General features: G+C 40.9%; 1 protein-coding gene across 2 annotated transcripts in view; it reads right to left on the bottom strand.

The window, feature by feature from the left end:
* The window catches only part of EYA1 (EYA transcriptional coactivator and phosphatase 1), a 349,363-nt gene extending 340,859 nt beyond the window's left edge, over window positions 1-8,504 (bottom strand). The window contains exon 1 of one of the 2 annotated variants that reach the window (XM_063612625.1): window positions 8,316-8,504. The gene's annotated coding sequence lies outside the window, so the exon portion shown is untranslated. The remainder of the gene's footprint in view (window positions 1-8,315) is intronic. The other variant, XM_063612623.1, reaches the window with a different exon arrangement.
* Window positions 8,505-13,719: the final 5,215 nt, after the last annotated feature.

Here is a 13,719-nt window from a genome sequence, read left to right as displayed (position 1 = left end):
ACTCCTTAAGTAGAAAAAAAGGGTCAACTGAAAAAAAAATTGAGAAAAAGCTGCACAGTGTTAGGCTGGAGATGCATTTAATGACAGCCTGACTCTCCATATTTTGTAGCTGTAGGAGACCATCTAAGAAGAGCAGAGAGTGGCATGCAGGCCCTTCCAAGGCCACCACAACACACAGAAGACAGGGTAGGGGCACCCACAGCTCCTGGTGGTACAGAGCCTGACTGACATTCACAGTACCAAGCCAGATGCCTGCATGGGCATCTGTTGCTGAGCAGAATGGGCAGGTGGCATGAGGGACAGCAGAAGGCCTCCCAGACAACAAGGAAACAGGAGTGATGGCCACATTTGAATGGATCTTTCCAACACCTTAGGGAACTATGCCTTCTTCAATCCTACCCTCCAAGAAACCCAGCTAGGGAAAGTGGAGGAGGAGAACTCAGTCATGGTCTTTGCTGACCATGAATGAAGGGGATGCTTTAGAAAGCAAGATTTGGGGCTGTTAATGAGAAGCTAATTTTGTTAGGTAGTCTCACCTGATACAGGAATAATGGAAGTTTTAGGAAGTGTCTTATATTTGCCACTCCAGGGAGAGTGGAGTGGAAAGGAGGTGAAATCAGTGTACACATCCTAGCAAATAAACTATGGCAATAAATGTTAAATTTAGGTACTGATCTAACAGAGTCTGCAGAAAAACATTAAATTGAGACTATAATCTGACAAACATTTGCAAACATATAAAATCCCCCTTGGGGGCCCAGAAGCCTTGGGAAGTTGGGCCACTGGTGATGACATTGTAATTATACTGATAAGGTTCAGAGGTGCATATTTGGAAGTGATATTTTATGCCCTTTTGCAATCCATAAGCCTATTAATTTTCAAAATACAGAATAGCTTTAAACACAGAAACTTTGAAGTACATAAAATAAAAAACAATCTATTCTGTGCATTCCTGCCATAATTTAAACTCTCCCTGGGCTGCCAATCTTTCTTCCCAATTCTACAAACAACCCCTACTCCTTAGAAAAGAAAAAAAATATGCAAGAGATCTGAGCCTAAAGTTTTCCCAGGTTCAGTTAAATCCATATTCACTCTATACAGACACATCATTCTTATTCTATCCATCAGCTTAAGCCAGGGAATTGACAAAATAAGCAATAGCACCCCATTGTACAGGTAAACCTTATCTTATTTTTGTTTTAGTTCTAGCTCATCACAAACATCCTGGCTATTTTTAGAACAAAAGATTGAGAGAAGAAAAGTTGGAAAAAGTGTAGATTATGGCGACATGAAGCAGACAGAGAAAGGGTCAAGCCAGGCAGGCCATGGGGACAGACTTCCCAGGTTGAAGAAAAATAGGGTGAGGGTGGGAGTGGGGGGTAATATGCTTGGGAAGAAAACAATATTTATTTTTTATTTCATACATGACATGCATTTTAATTTTTCCTGCTGATTTTGAAAAATGGGTTATATTTTGGATGCCATATTTTTCATCTCTAATGAACCAGAGACCCAGCAGATACTGGAAATAACTTGTGGCTCCTTGGATGAAAGAATATTTTCATTACAACACACCATCACTTTACTCTTTGCCTTCTCACCAAGTGTTGAGTTTTCTAACATTCCTGAGAAGCAGAAGGAAACTAGTGGCTGAACATTGCTTTATAGAAAAGAAAAGGGCTATTCTGAAATAAGTCCCCAGAAGACTACAACTACAGATTGAATAAACATATCAAATCAAGGGATTTCTAAGAAAATTTACAAACAGAAGCCTGCAGTGAAATGAACCGTTGGATAAATGACCTCCAGAGCCCTACTCAACTCACTACTTCATGGCTCCAGAATCCACAAGGTGCCATGTCTGTCACCTCTTCTGTGCTTTCTTCGCCTTCCTAAGGAATTTGGTTATATCAAAGAAACAGAGATTGGGCATACTCAGATGAGTCAGACTCAGAAACCATATACTCATCAGTCTTTCAAAGAGTAAAAAGGGGTATATCCCAACCACTGAAGCTGTTAATGAAAAACAAGTTGGTCTCTACCTTGGTGAAAGTCTTAGTTGTAGATGTGGTTTCTACAGAAGTAAATGTGTACACCAATACCTTTTTATAGGTTTTCCACTGATCTACTGGTACTGCTGATTTAAAGTTTTAAGGAAGAAGCCTGTTTATAGAGAATAAACAGGCATCATAGTAAATATGATCAAATTTCTGCTTCTACCGTATGTGACTTCCTTCTAACTTCAGATGAAAAATGCAAGGCAAGTAGAAAGTCAAATGAACTGATGCTAATTAGAATGATGACATGCTTATTTGGTAAGGAAAATTGAATTCAAGCTATATTTTCAAGAACGTTAAACCTACAAATTATTTTTAATATAGTACTTACTATGTGAACAACATTAAGAAAACTCTAAATAAGTGACAATTGATTATGATTGATGGCACACTCATAAGGGATTTGAGAAAGTGGTATGCACACAGCTTGAGAACCACAGTCCTATAAAGCCTGTATGTAATGAGGAAATTCAGGCAATCAAAAGAAAATCATCTAAAACATAATCTAATTGCACATAAGAAGCTTTGCAATTTTACTAGGGTGGTGTATTGATTCTGCTGCATCCACTGAATTTAGGGCATTGCCAGTCTTCAAACGCTCTTTCGATACAATATATCACAGCAACAGCTTCTCAGCCTACTAAGTCTACAGGATCAGTTTTAAAATAACCAGCTGCAAACAACTGGCAGCAAACAAAACTGACTCCACTCAGTTATTATTTTTGCTGCTGTCCAAATTAATGACTACACCTAAATGATGAATTTTCTTACTTTATTCAAAAGGAGAAGAGATACAAAATATCTACTCCTTTACTTTTTTAAGCTTTAAATTTAGGGTTATATGTGCAGGTTTGTTATACAGGTAAATTTGTGTCATGGGGGTTTGTTGTACTTATTTCATCACCTAGGTATTAAGCCTAGTACCCATCAGTCATTTTTCCTGATCTTCTCCCTCCTACCACCCTTCACCCTCCAATAGACACCAGGGTGTGTTGTTCCCCTTTATGTATCCATGTGTTCTTATCATTCAGCACCCACTTAAAAGTGAGAACATGCACTATTTGGTTTTCTGTTTCTGCCTTAGTTTGCTAAGTATAATGACCTCCAGCTCCACCCATGTTCTTGCAAAGGATGTGAGCTTATTCTTTTCTTGGCTGCGTAGTATTCCAAGGTGTATATGTATCACATTTTCTTTATCCAGTCTACCACTGATGGGCATTTAGGTTGATTTCACGTCTTTGCTATTGTCAATAGTGCTGCACTGAACATATACGTGCATGTGTCTTTAAAATATAATGATTTACATTCTTTTGGGTATATTCCCAGGAATGGGATTCCTGGGTCAAATGGTATTTCTGTTTTTCAGTCTTTGAGGAATTGCCACACTGTCTTCCACAATGGCTGAACTCATTTATATTCCCACCAACAGAGTATAAGCATTCCTTTTTCTCTGCAACCTCACCAGCATTCGTTATTTTCTGACTTTTTAATAATAACCATCTGACTGGTATGAGGTGGTATCTCATTGTGGTTTTGATTTGCATTTCTCTAAAGATGAATGATGTTAAGCTTTTCTTCATACGATTTTTGGCTGCATGTATGTCTTCGGAAAGTGTCTGTTCATGTCCTTTGCCCACTTTTTAATGGGTTTTTTTTTCTTGTAAATTTGTTTAAGTTCCTTATAGATGCTGGATATTAGACTTTTGTCAGATTCATAGTTTGCAGACATTTTTTCCCATTCTGTAGATTGTCTGTTCACTCTGTTGACAGTTTGCTTTGCTGTGCAGAAGCTCTTTAGATCCCACTTGTTGCTTTTGTTGCAATTGCTTTTGGTGTCTTCCTCATGAAATCTTTGCCCCTTCATATGTCCAGAATGGTGTTGCCTAGGTTGTCTTCCAGGGTTTTTATAGTTTTGGGTTTTACATTTATCCTTTACTTTTATCTAGAAAGATCTACCACCAAACACCTCCTAATATGTTAAAAATATACCACAACAACTTGTCCATGATGGAAGGCAAACAGTGGTTACCTGGAGCAGAGGTTGGGGGGTGATGAACTGCAGACTGGCCTGAGGGAACTTTTTGGGGTATTGAAAGTGTACTGTATCTCAAGGGTAGTGTTTACATGGGTGTATATGATTGTCAAAATTCATTGAGCTGTAAGCTTAACAAAGTTGAGTTTTAAAAATATGCCACAACTTACATTCATATAAATTATCAACCTTTTTTTTCCCAGTACCATCAAGGAGGTAAGAAACTGTAGTTTAGTTTCTGATAGATGGTGACTGCCTTCTTCACTGGGTATAGTATCTAGCCTTTGCCCCTCTAAATTAAACATGATGTTAGTGCTGATCTTTGTTTAGCTGTTTATCCACCAATATCCCTCTCAAATGCAGGTGAGATTTATTCCTACTTGAGTAAATTATATAGTTCAACATCCAACAATATTCATTTTTAGGTGTAGAAATGAAGAAGGGGCTGAAAAACATATCCTTGCTTTAAGAGATGAGGATTAGGAAACATATAATGTTCTTTAATATTAAGATTCAATTGATATGTCAGTAATTGATATGATCCCACAGGATTAATTTTTTTAGTATTTAATCAGGAATGAGAAAATAAATGCCCTCTTGCTCTACTCCAACACCCGTCTCCAACCTGTGACAATCACAACTCAAGTTTAGCAAAGCAGTTTCCTCATTTCCTGGATGCTGACTCTTACTTTTCATTGCTTCTTGACCAGAGTAAGGATTGCCTGATGGAATCAGACTGCAGGACTGCAGTCTCAGGGGCCAAAAATAAATAAATAAATAAAAAGACAGTAATGGATAAATCATTAAGCTGTCAGAAAAGAGGCACTGACTCAGGGTTTCTTTGAATTTCACTCTTTCCTTAAAACCGAAGGGCAACTCATATTACAGCAAAGCTGGAAAGGTTCAAGAAATCGGTCTCCCCTCAATACTATGAGAAAATAGTTAATGGGTGGCATAACGTGATAGAAATATACATGGCAAAGGATGTCGTGATGGGGTCACAGAAGGAAGTCAGGGAATCCAAATTTCTATCTAGGGCAGGAATCATCTGAAACATCCTTGGCAGATAGCCAATCTGCTTCTGCATGAATACTTCTGGGAACAGAAACTCACCTCCTGAAAGCTTCTGAAAGACTAACCTTCCAGCTCTGGACAAGTTTGTTAAGCCACCTGGTCCAGCGCTGGAAAGTTTAGTCTTTAGGAGGCTTTTCCTTATACTAAGCTGAAATAGAATCATCAAAGCCCTCTTCTCTAAGGTCAATTTTTCTTCTGCACCAACACAATATTTCAACATCCTCCTACACAAAATGATCCTTGAAATATTTGAAGATTACAATCTTTCCTAAAGGCTCTGCTCTCTAGGATTGAAACCTGATTGTACATCTTTTTTAAATGAGTTACTTACTTAACTTTCTGATCCCCCTTCAAAGGACCTACCTGTTGGTCAATGACCTCTGAATCTGAACACCATTGGCACTTACTGAGCTTAGGGATATTCAAATTGTTCTGCAAATGGCCTGTTTTCAAGTCGTAATTCTGCTGTTCTATATTTGGGAAACTGATTCATTTCTGTGAAATTCTTATCTTGCTAGTTTCTGCCTATCAGTCAAGCTCACTCAGATTCTCTTTGACTCATGACTCCGTAAGCCAATGACAGGAATATCCATTCCAGCCTTGTGTAATATGCCAACCTAAAAACCATCACTTTAGCTTTCTTCTTTCAAGTCACAGATAGAAATGATGAATGGGAGAAAGCTAAAAGCATAGCCAGTCTGGAAGAGTAAAAGGGTAGACTGAAAACTCAGTACAGGAGGGTAGGAATTTGAGTCTGTAACCCTGGCACTTATCAACTCTATAATCTTGGAAATATTAACCAGTCTGAACCTGCTTTTTCATCAGTACAATGGCATTAATGCCATCTAATAGGATGGAAAACACTGACGATGCACCCTACACATAGTACATGCTCAATAAATAAGTGTGAGTGTATAAGCACTTCATAAAGTATAAAAGGTCATAAAACCATAATGCAATATACTCAGTTGTCTGCTTTTTATATCCCCAAAAAAATAGCTAGATCATGTAAGTCAATTTTCTAAGAAAAATTAGACACTTTTAGGCATTGCATTTCAGGTTACTAAGATAACAATTAGTAAATCAATACTGTTATTGTAACACCTCTCTCTCTAATTATCTTTTGTATACATCTCGACTTTTTTACAGGCTAAATAACTCCACTATTAGATTTTCTTCATAGTTCTTATTTTGTTCCTTTTTTTTTTTTTTTTTTTTTCAAGATGGAGTCTCGCTCTGTCGCCCGGGCTGGAGTGCAGTGGGGCGATCTCGGCTCACTGCAAGCTCTGCCTCCCCGGTTCATGCCATTCTCCTGCCTCAGCCTCCCAAGTAGCTGGGATTACAGGCGCCCATCACCACGCCCAGCTAATTTTTTGTATTTTTAGTAGTGGCAGGGTTTCACCCTTAGCCAGGATGGTCTGGATCTCCTGACCTCATGATCCGCCCGCCTCGGCCTCCCAAAGTGATGGGATTACAAGTGTGAGCCACTGCGCCCGGCCTTTGTTCCCTATCTTAATTGGCACTTCTCTCTGCTTTCTCTCCAAGGCCTTCACAGATTCCAAAGGGTGACACAAGTTACACTGTGCTCTCTCTTGAGCAGGGAACAGGTCAAATTTAGTTTCATTTTGTCTGACATCCATCCCTGTTCAAATCAAGCCCCAGCTACCATCCCAGCACATCAATGTCTACCCTAGGTCTCTCCTGCTCACCTGTAGCTACCCCAGACCACTCCCAGATGCCCCTAGTGCCAACAACTCTCCACCTGGCCAATGCCCCTTCCACCCAGAGTCCTACATGGTCTCCAAGTCTCATTCAGGCCACTCCGCCAGGAAGCCTTGCACACCTATTTTTTTCCCCATCTGAGTACCAGTCACATTGGATCACAATTGTCCACCAGACTGCTTGCTCTTTCAATGCAGAAACCATTTTTATCCATGTAACAAAATGTCTGGTACAATGCACATTTTCCAATAGTGGCTGAATGAACAACTCAAACGAGAGACCCAGGACACTGAAGGTATTTGTGTCTCTGAACAAAACGGAAGAATGCCTTCATTGACCAACATGGACATCCTGCTCTTACATTATTCCTGCACTTTGAACTCATAGCCAGGATCCTCTGTGCTTAGTAGACACTTTCTACCGATTCTTTTTTTTTTTTTTTTTTTTTTTGAACGCTCTGTCGCCCAGGCTGGACTGCAGGGGCGCAATCTCGGCTCACTGCAACCTCCACCTCCCTGGTTCAGACAATTCCCCTGCCTCAGCCTCCCGAGTAGCTGGGATTACAGGCGCCCGCCACCACACCCGGCTAATTTTTGTGTATTTTTAGTAGAGATGGGGCTTCACCATTTTGGCCAGACTGGTCTCGAACTCCTGACCTCAGGCAATCTGCCCTCCTTGGCCTCCCAAAGTGCTGGGATTACAAGTGTGAGCCACAGCGCCCGGCCCGATTCTTTTGCATATATAATCAATTCACACTTCATAACAGATTTCAGTCACTCTCCCACTGGAACATTTTAAAGAAGCCTTCATTTTATGAGATGATTTACCTGCCTAGCATTAGTCAGTCTTGCTGCCGCAACAACAAAAGTCTGGTGGGCCTTAATTACCATAAAGAAAACGATGAAAAGTGTTTACACAGCGGGCATTATTCCCACCCACCCGTCCCCAATCCTCATAAAAGCAGAGATGTTGTTTTTCTTTGCTTTCCTAATTATTCACAGAAATAATAATTCTCCGAAAGTAGACCCCTCCGATTCATCTCTACTTCTTTTAACTCGCCTCTTTGACTTGGACCAATCAAACCACTTTTGGCCAAAGGAAAGGCCTGGGCCTGAAAGCGCTAAAACTAAATACCTGCCCGCCTGGGCTGCCCTCCAGGTGTTTCCCGTTACTGGAGCTTCGAGCGCACGCGCGTGTCTGAGACGCCAACCACAACATCGAATCAGGCCAAGAGGACCCTCCCCTCCGTCCCCCGACGTCCCAATCAGTTACCGCCTCCCCGAAGGAAAACAAACCGGCCCTCGACACGTCCCTCCACGTGCAGCGCCCGACGCCGCTGGCCTCGGGCGGCTGCACCTCTCCCCGGCCGGCCACGGCGCGAGGCCCCGTTATTGCGCGCGCCCCGCTCCCTTCCGTGTGGCTTCGCGTACCTGGCGGCGGCGCCCTCGGCCTCGGAGGCTGCCCGGGCGGGCTGGGGCTCGGGCGGCGCTCGCTGAGAGTCGCGGGGCCCGTCAGCCGCTTCCCGGGCGCCGGTCGCCGCCCTCCTGGCCCGGGGTGGGGCTGAGGGCGTCAGCAGCCACGGGCTCTCGGCCGCCGCCCGGGAACCCAGGGTCAGATTTAGTTTCACAACAACGTCTCCTCGTCACCGCAACCCAACTGGAGGCAGCAGCCGGCGGGGCGGCCGGGCGGGGCGGGGCGGGGAGAGGGCGCGGGCGACCCTCGCGGGCCCCGGGCAGCGCGGCTGCACTTACTCGTGTCACAACTGCGGCGACGTGGGGCTGAGGAACCGGTTCTTCCAAAAGCAAACCGAAAATGGGTCACAGAGAGGCCCGGGCAGCGCTAAGAGGGGTTCCGCCTCGGTGTTTAGGGCAAAAAAAACCCGGCTCGGGCTTCCAGAAATTCGAGCCAGCGGTGGCTTGTTCTTTCTTTCCTTTCTAAACGCTCCTGTGCCTCCGGGTCGAGGGGCGCCCTTCGCGCGGCTCCGAGTGCGCAGCGACACCAGGGCTGGAGCTGGAGAGGGGAGCCCTCTTCCCGGCACCCCGCGGGTCTCCCCCGTACCCCCACCCACAGCCCCTTCCCTGGGCCCGACGCCCCTCCGCTCTGCAGCCGGAGCCTGGGCCTCGTGCCCACTGCCCCGCGGGGTGTCTTGGACGCCTGGCCCCTGCAGCGTTTTCTACGGAGAGGCCTCAAACAGAAGGAGGGGCTGGTGGGTTAGCTCTGTCACTGCGAGGGAGCTAGGTGAGCATGGGGAGGTCCTGAAGGGGAGGATGGGTGGAGTGATTTGGTGATTTGGGGCGAGGGGCTGTAGGCTGGATGTAAAGGAATATTCAGTCAGCCTGAAACTTATGAAAACATCTGGGATTCAAATACCTTTAGAAGTGATCTTTAAGGTATGTATTCTAACTTCTTACAGATAGCGTAACTGAGGCCAAGAATGGTAATTGGATTACCCCAAAGTCCGGCAGGAGAGCCTTGACTAAATGCCCAGGCCTAACCCGTTGTCCTTTCTTCTAAACTTTTTACCTTTCTTTGCACCAAGGGACGCTTTGAGATGGTAGGGGGAAGTTTCTGTAACCCCAAAATTCCCTTGTCTCTGTAACTTAAGGGGAGCTAGAGAACCTTGATTCGACCTGCAAAGTATTTCAGCATTGGATGAAGCATCCATTACAAGCCAGTAATCTGAGATGTTCCTTCTCCAGGAACTTCCTCTGACTTGATTGGGGAATCCAATCAGGAGCAGTGAAAGATATGCAAATACCTTGATGATTTGCTCTTATAAGGACTCATCACTTCTTAGTGAGCATCAGAATGTTGGCTCTTCTCTCCCTGAGATGAAATCCCTTCCCCATCCCCCACTCAATTGTTCACATCCAATGAGATCATGTAAGCAAAAGGGCCTTAGAAAGTAGAAAGCATAGCATGAATGCAGGTATTATTGTACATACTCTTTCAAAACTGTCTAGATTCACACACTTCACTATTGTTTCTGTCAGTCATTGAGTATCTGCTGACTTGTGCTAGATGCCATGAAGAGTCAGAACAATGAGATCTAATCCTTCACCTTCAAAGGCCACAGATGATAGGTTCTGAGATAAGACCAACACACAGGAAGTAATCAGAAATCTACACAAAGACTGATTTTTTTTGGTCCTTAACTGTTGGATATTTTTATGTTTTCAGACACAGAAACTCTCCAAAATAAACCATGTATATTGGGTGAGGGAGACTTCATGTAGAAATCAATCCATCGATAAACTGTTAACCAAATAAAACCCCAATACCTTGCCCAAATAGAAATATTAGCCAAATTACCCAGTTGATGAGGATGGCTTTTCCTTTTTGAAAAGGAAACTACTACCTATGCTTTCTACCTATTCATAAGAATTACTATAACATGAAAAAGCAAATCCAGAGACTTAAAGATTAGGTGATCAAAAATTTTACTGGGTGGGGGGGGGGGAGAAAAAATAACCCAAAGCTACCAGATATAAGTGTTTGCTAAGAAGTTACCAAAGGCAGTGAAAGTTTCTCATGTCAAAGATTGCAGGCATACTATCTATTTGAAAATCATATTTTAAAAATCAATTTATATAATTCAGAAGTAACATATCACCTAAAACTTTTATGTATTAATAGAAGAATTATTTTGATACCTTATCCTAGTATTCTTAAAGTTTGAGAGAACAGTTCTCAACCCAAATATCTGACCATTTTAGTTTTTTAGGGAAACCCACTTTCATATGGCCTTGGATAAAAACCGATCTAAATGTTGAACCAGTTTCTGAATTTGAAGGTGTGGAGAATTATTTCATCATTACTCTTTCAGAAAGGCTGCATGTTTAAAATATTGGCAGTAGTGGATTCAGAAGATAGAGTCATATTCGGAATTTTTTATTTAGGAAAGTTATTTGCACAAAGTACATTTATTTTAGCACAGTATAAAATTCTTCATATTCTCCAAAACGGGAGTAGCAGGAGCCAATTCATCCAGTATAATGTATTCCAGACACTTGCTGGAATAAACAATGCTCTTGAGCCCCTCAGATGCGTAGCCAATAGGGAGCTGTTGACTACTTGAGGTTTTTACACATCACTCAGCCAGATCAGAAATCCAAATCCCAAATCAGTCACAGGCACACAGTGTGGATTTACTGTCCTGCCTGGGTGTAGGGTCACCACCTGCAAATGAGTTATACCACCAAAGATGGGTTTATTTTTGATTAAAGTATACTTAATTTTTAAATTTTAGATGAATACAAGTATGAATAAAATTTTTAATACAAATTTAAATGTCCTTTGCAACACCAAGCCAAAACAGGCTAGAACATATATTCATAATTATCCATCTGAGGTTATATTCGAGTTTACATACATATCTTGATATAGACATAGATATAGATATATTTATCTGTAGAATTTCCATGAATAACTAGACTATGCCATAAGGAGTCAATTATGTATCTGTTAGTTTATATTGGACTTAGAACATTCAACTGTTTACATATTATAACATGTTAATCCTAACTGCTATCCTAACCTAAATTATGTACCATAAAGACATGACAATGGTTTTTTTCATATGAAGACACAAAAACTGCTGAAGTGTAGAGTTATACGCTGGCTTATGGCATAAACACAGAACACATGTGATAGAAATGTGCGTTTAAACTCAGGTTCTATTCATATTCTCAAATACAGATCTACGAAAGGCAAAGGGCAAAAATCAACAAGAGTTTCTAGTTCTTTGAGCATTTATATTCTGCCTACACTGACAGGTTAGGTATGTTGTGACCAGTCCTGATTCAAAAGAAATTCTCTCTTTCTCTCTCTGTCTCACACACACGCACACACTTTGAAAATTTCTTCATTATTTAGTTTGGCAATGTATTTTCCTATAGAAAATCTTCCAAATACCCGTAAAATGAGTTATTCTTAAGAAGGATAATGAAGATCCAGCCCTTTAACTGAGATCAAGATCTATTCCTGAGCATCAGTGAGAGAAGACTGGACCATGTGGGAACAGCTTAGAGTGAAGCCAACTCCCCAGGTGTGAGTTAGGAATTTTCTTATATACAGAAACAATTTAAAGAGACTTTGAATGGATGAATCATTTGTTTCCAATACGGGCTTTTTACTTTCACTTAGCTAAATCACTTATTATGGTGAGGAATTATGTTAACTCTTTCAATATAAAGTGCATCTCTTCAGTCTAGGAAGCATTAGTTGAAGGCACTAGAATAATAATACCAACAAAAGTTAGACTAAAGATACAAATCTCTAAGCTCTAGGACCTTGATATAAGTACATGCACTCTTTAGTCTACTGGAATATCCTGTAATCTGAAAATTAATTTATATGCACATTGATCCCCTAAAACATGTATGAACTAAACTAGGGAGAAGTTTACTCACTAGATGGGTACATATTACATGAGCCATACATTGTGAGTTTTCCAGCCAATTTCTTCTTACATTAGGACTGGTTTTCTAAACAAGCTGTTGTTGGCTAACATTAGGAAGTAAATTTCCCCATCAAGACTTCTAAAGGACATCACCAGATTCTTTAATTATACCAGGGGTTTGGGAGATATGCAGTGAAAGAATCTGGGGTGAAGGGAACAAGCTTACTTTTATCGTTATTCACTGTCAGCTTAGGAGACCAAGTGAGGAATGCAACGCTAGGATTCTTGACCAGATTTCTACTAAAGCAAAGACTTAAGGTTAATTTGCAAGTAATGTTTTACCTATGTCTCGTAAATAATTACTATGCTAAATTTTACTGTATGTTTAATTAACTAAAAAGGAAAACCTGTCCTGTTGAACGTTTCCTTTCAGTGAATCAATGTTATTGAGATAAAATGTTTCTGCATGTTTAACTTAATTTATCTAATTTTTATTTTATCACTTTTTTCTCTTGATATAAATATGTATACATACATGTCTATGTTTTTGTTGTCATACATATATATGTCTGTATATATACTTTTTGTTGTCAACTGTTATATATAGGTGGAGCTTTCCTAAACTTTCAGTTTACTTTTATCCAGATTATTCTACTTATTGCCTTATCCATTTGTGAGCTGACATTTACAAAGAGATGATATTTAACAAGTGCTTTTGGAGAATAATGATTACTCAATGTGTCAGTCACATGTTCTCCCCCTCCCCCTGGAAAAGGCAATGGCTGATTGTTCTTTTAAACTGTCTATATCATATGACAAACAAACATCAGATTTATTATTTCTTCTCTCAACTAGGGAATTTTTAAAATAGCACCTTTTTCTTCAAGAATAAAATTGCAGGTGAATTTTAAAAATAATATTCATCATTTTGCTCTTCCCGACGCTCCACAAGTAAACCCCAGTGGCCAGCAGCACGGAAATGCTTCGAAGTTTGACTCATGAAGAGTGGACCTCAAGTTTATGACTTTTAGATTATATTTCCCTAGACATACTACTTGCACTTATCTAGGTTAAATCTCATTTGCTATTTCCTGACCATGCTTTTGGCCGATAGCTGACAGTACTTTTGTTGACTTTGGTTTACAGTTGTAAATTACTGTTAAACTTTTTAAAAAGAAAAATCTATTTCATTCTGTGAGTTCTATCATCATGCAAAAACAAAACTAAACAGGTGTACCCTTATTTCACAAAGGCCAGGATATGAAAGCTTGGATTCATCAAAAAGATGTGACATTAAAGGTTTTATTCTATAAAAACATAGACTGGATGGAGGCCCATTGAGACGAAACAAGCAGTTCTCCTTTAGCCAACAATAAGCCTGAAGAATAGTTCCAGAGGTAGCAGTAAAAATAATTTTCAGACTTCCTTGCCTT

The sequence above is a fragment of the Symphalangus syndactylus genome, chromosome 11, assembly GCF_028878055.3.
Source record: "Symphalangus syndactylus isolate Jambi chromosome 11, NHGRI_mSymSyn1-v2.1_pri, whole genome shotgun sequence".
Taxonomy (NCBI): domain Eukaryota; kingdom Metazoa; phylum Chordata; class Mammalia; order Primates; family Hylobatidae; genus Symphalangus; species Symphalangus syndactylus.
Note: the sequence above shows the minus strand (reverse complement) of the source record. Positions and strands in the feature narration are given on the sequence as shown.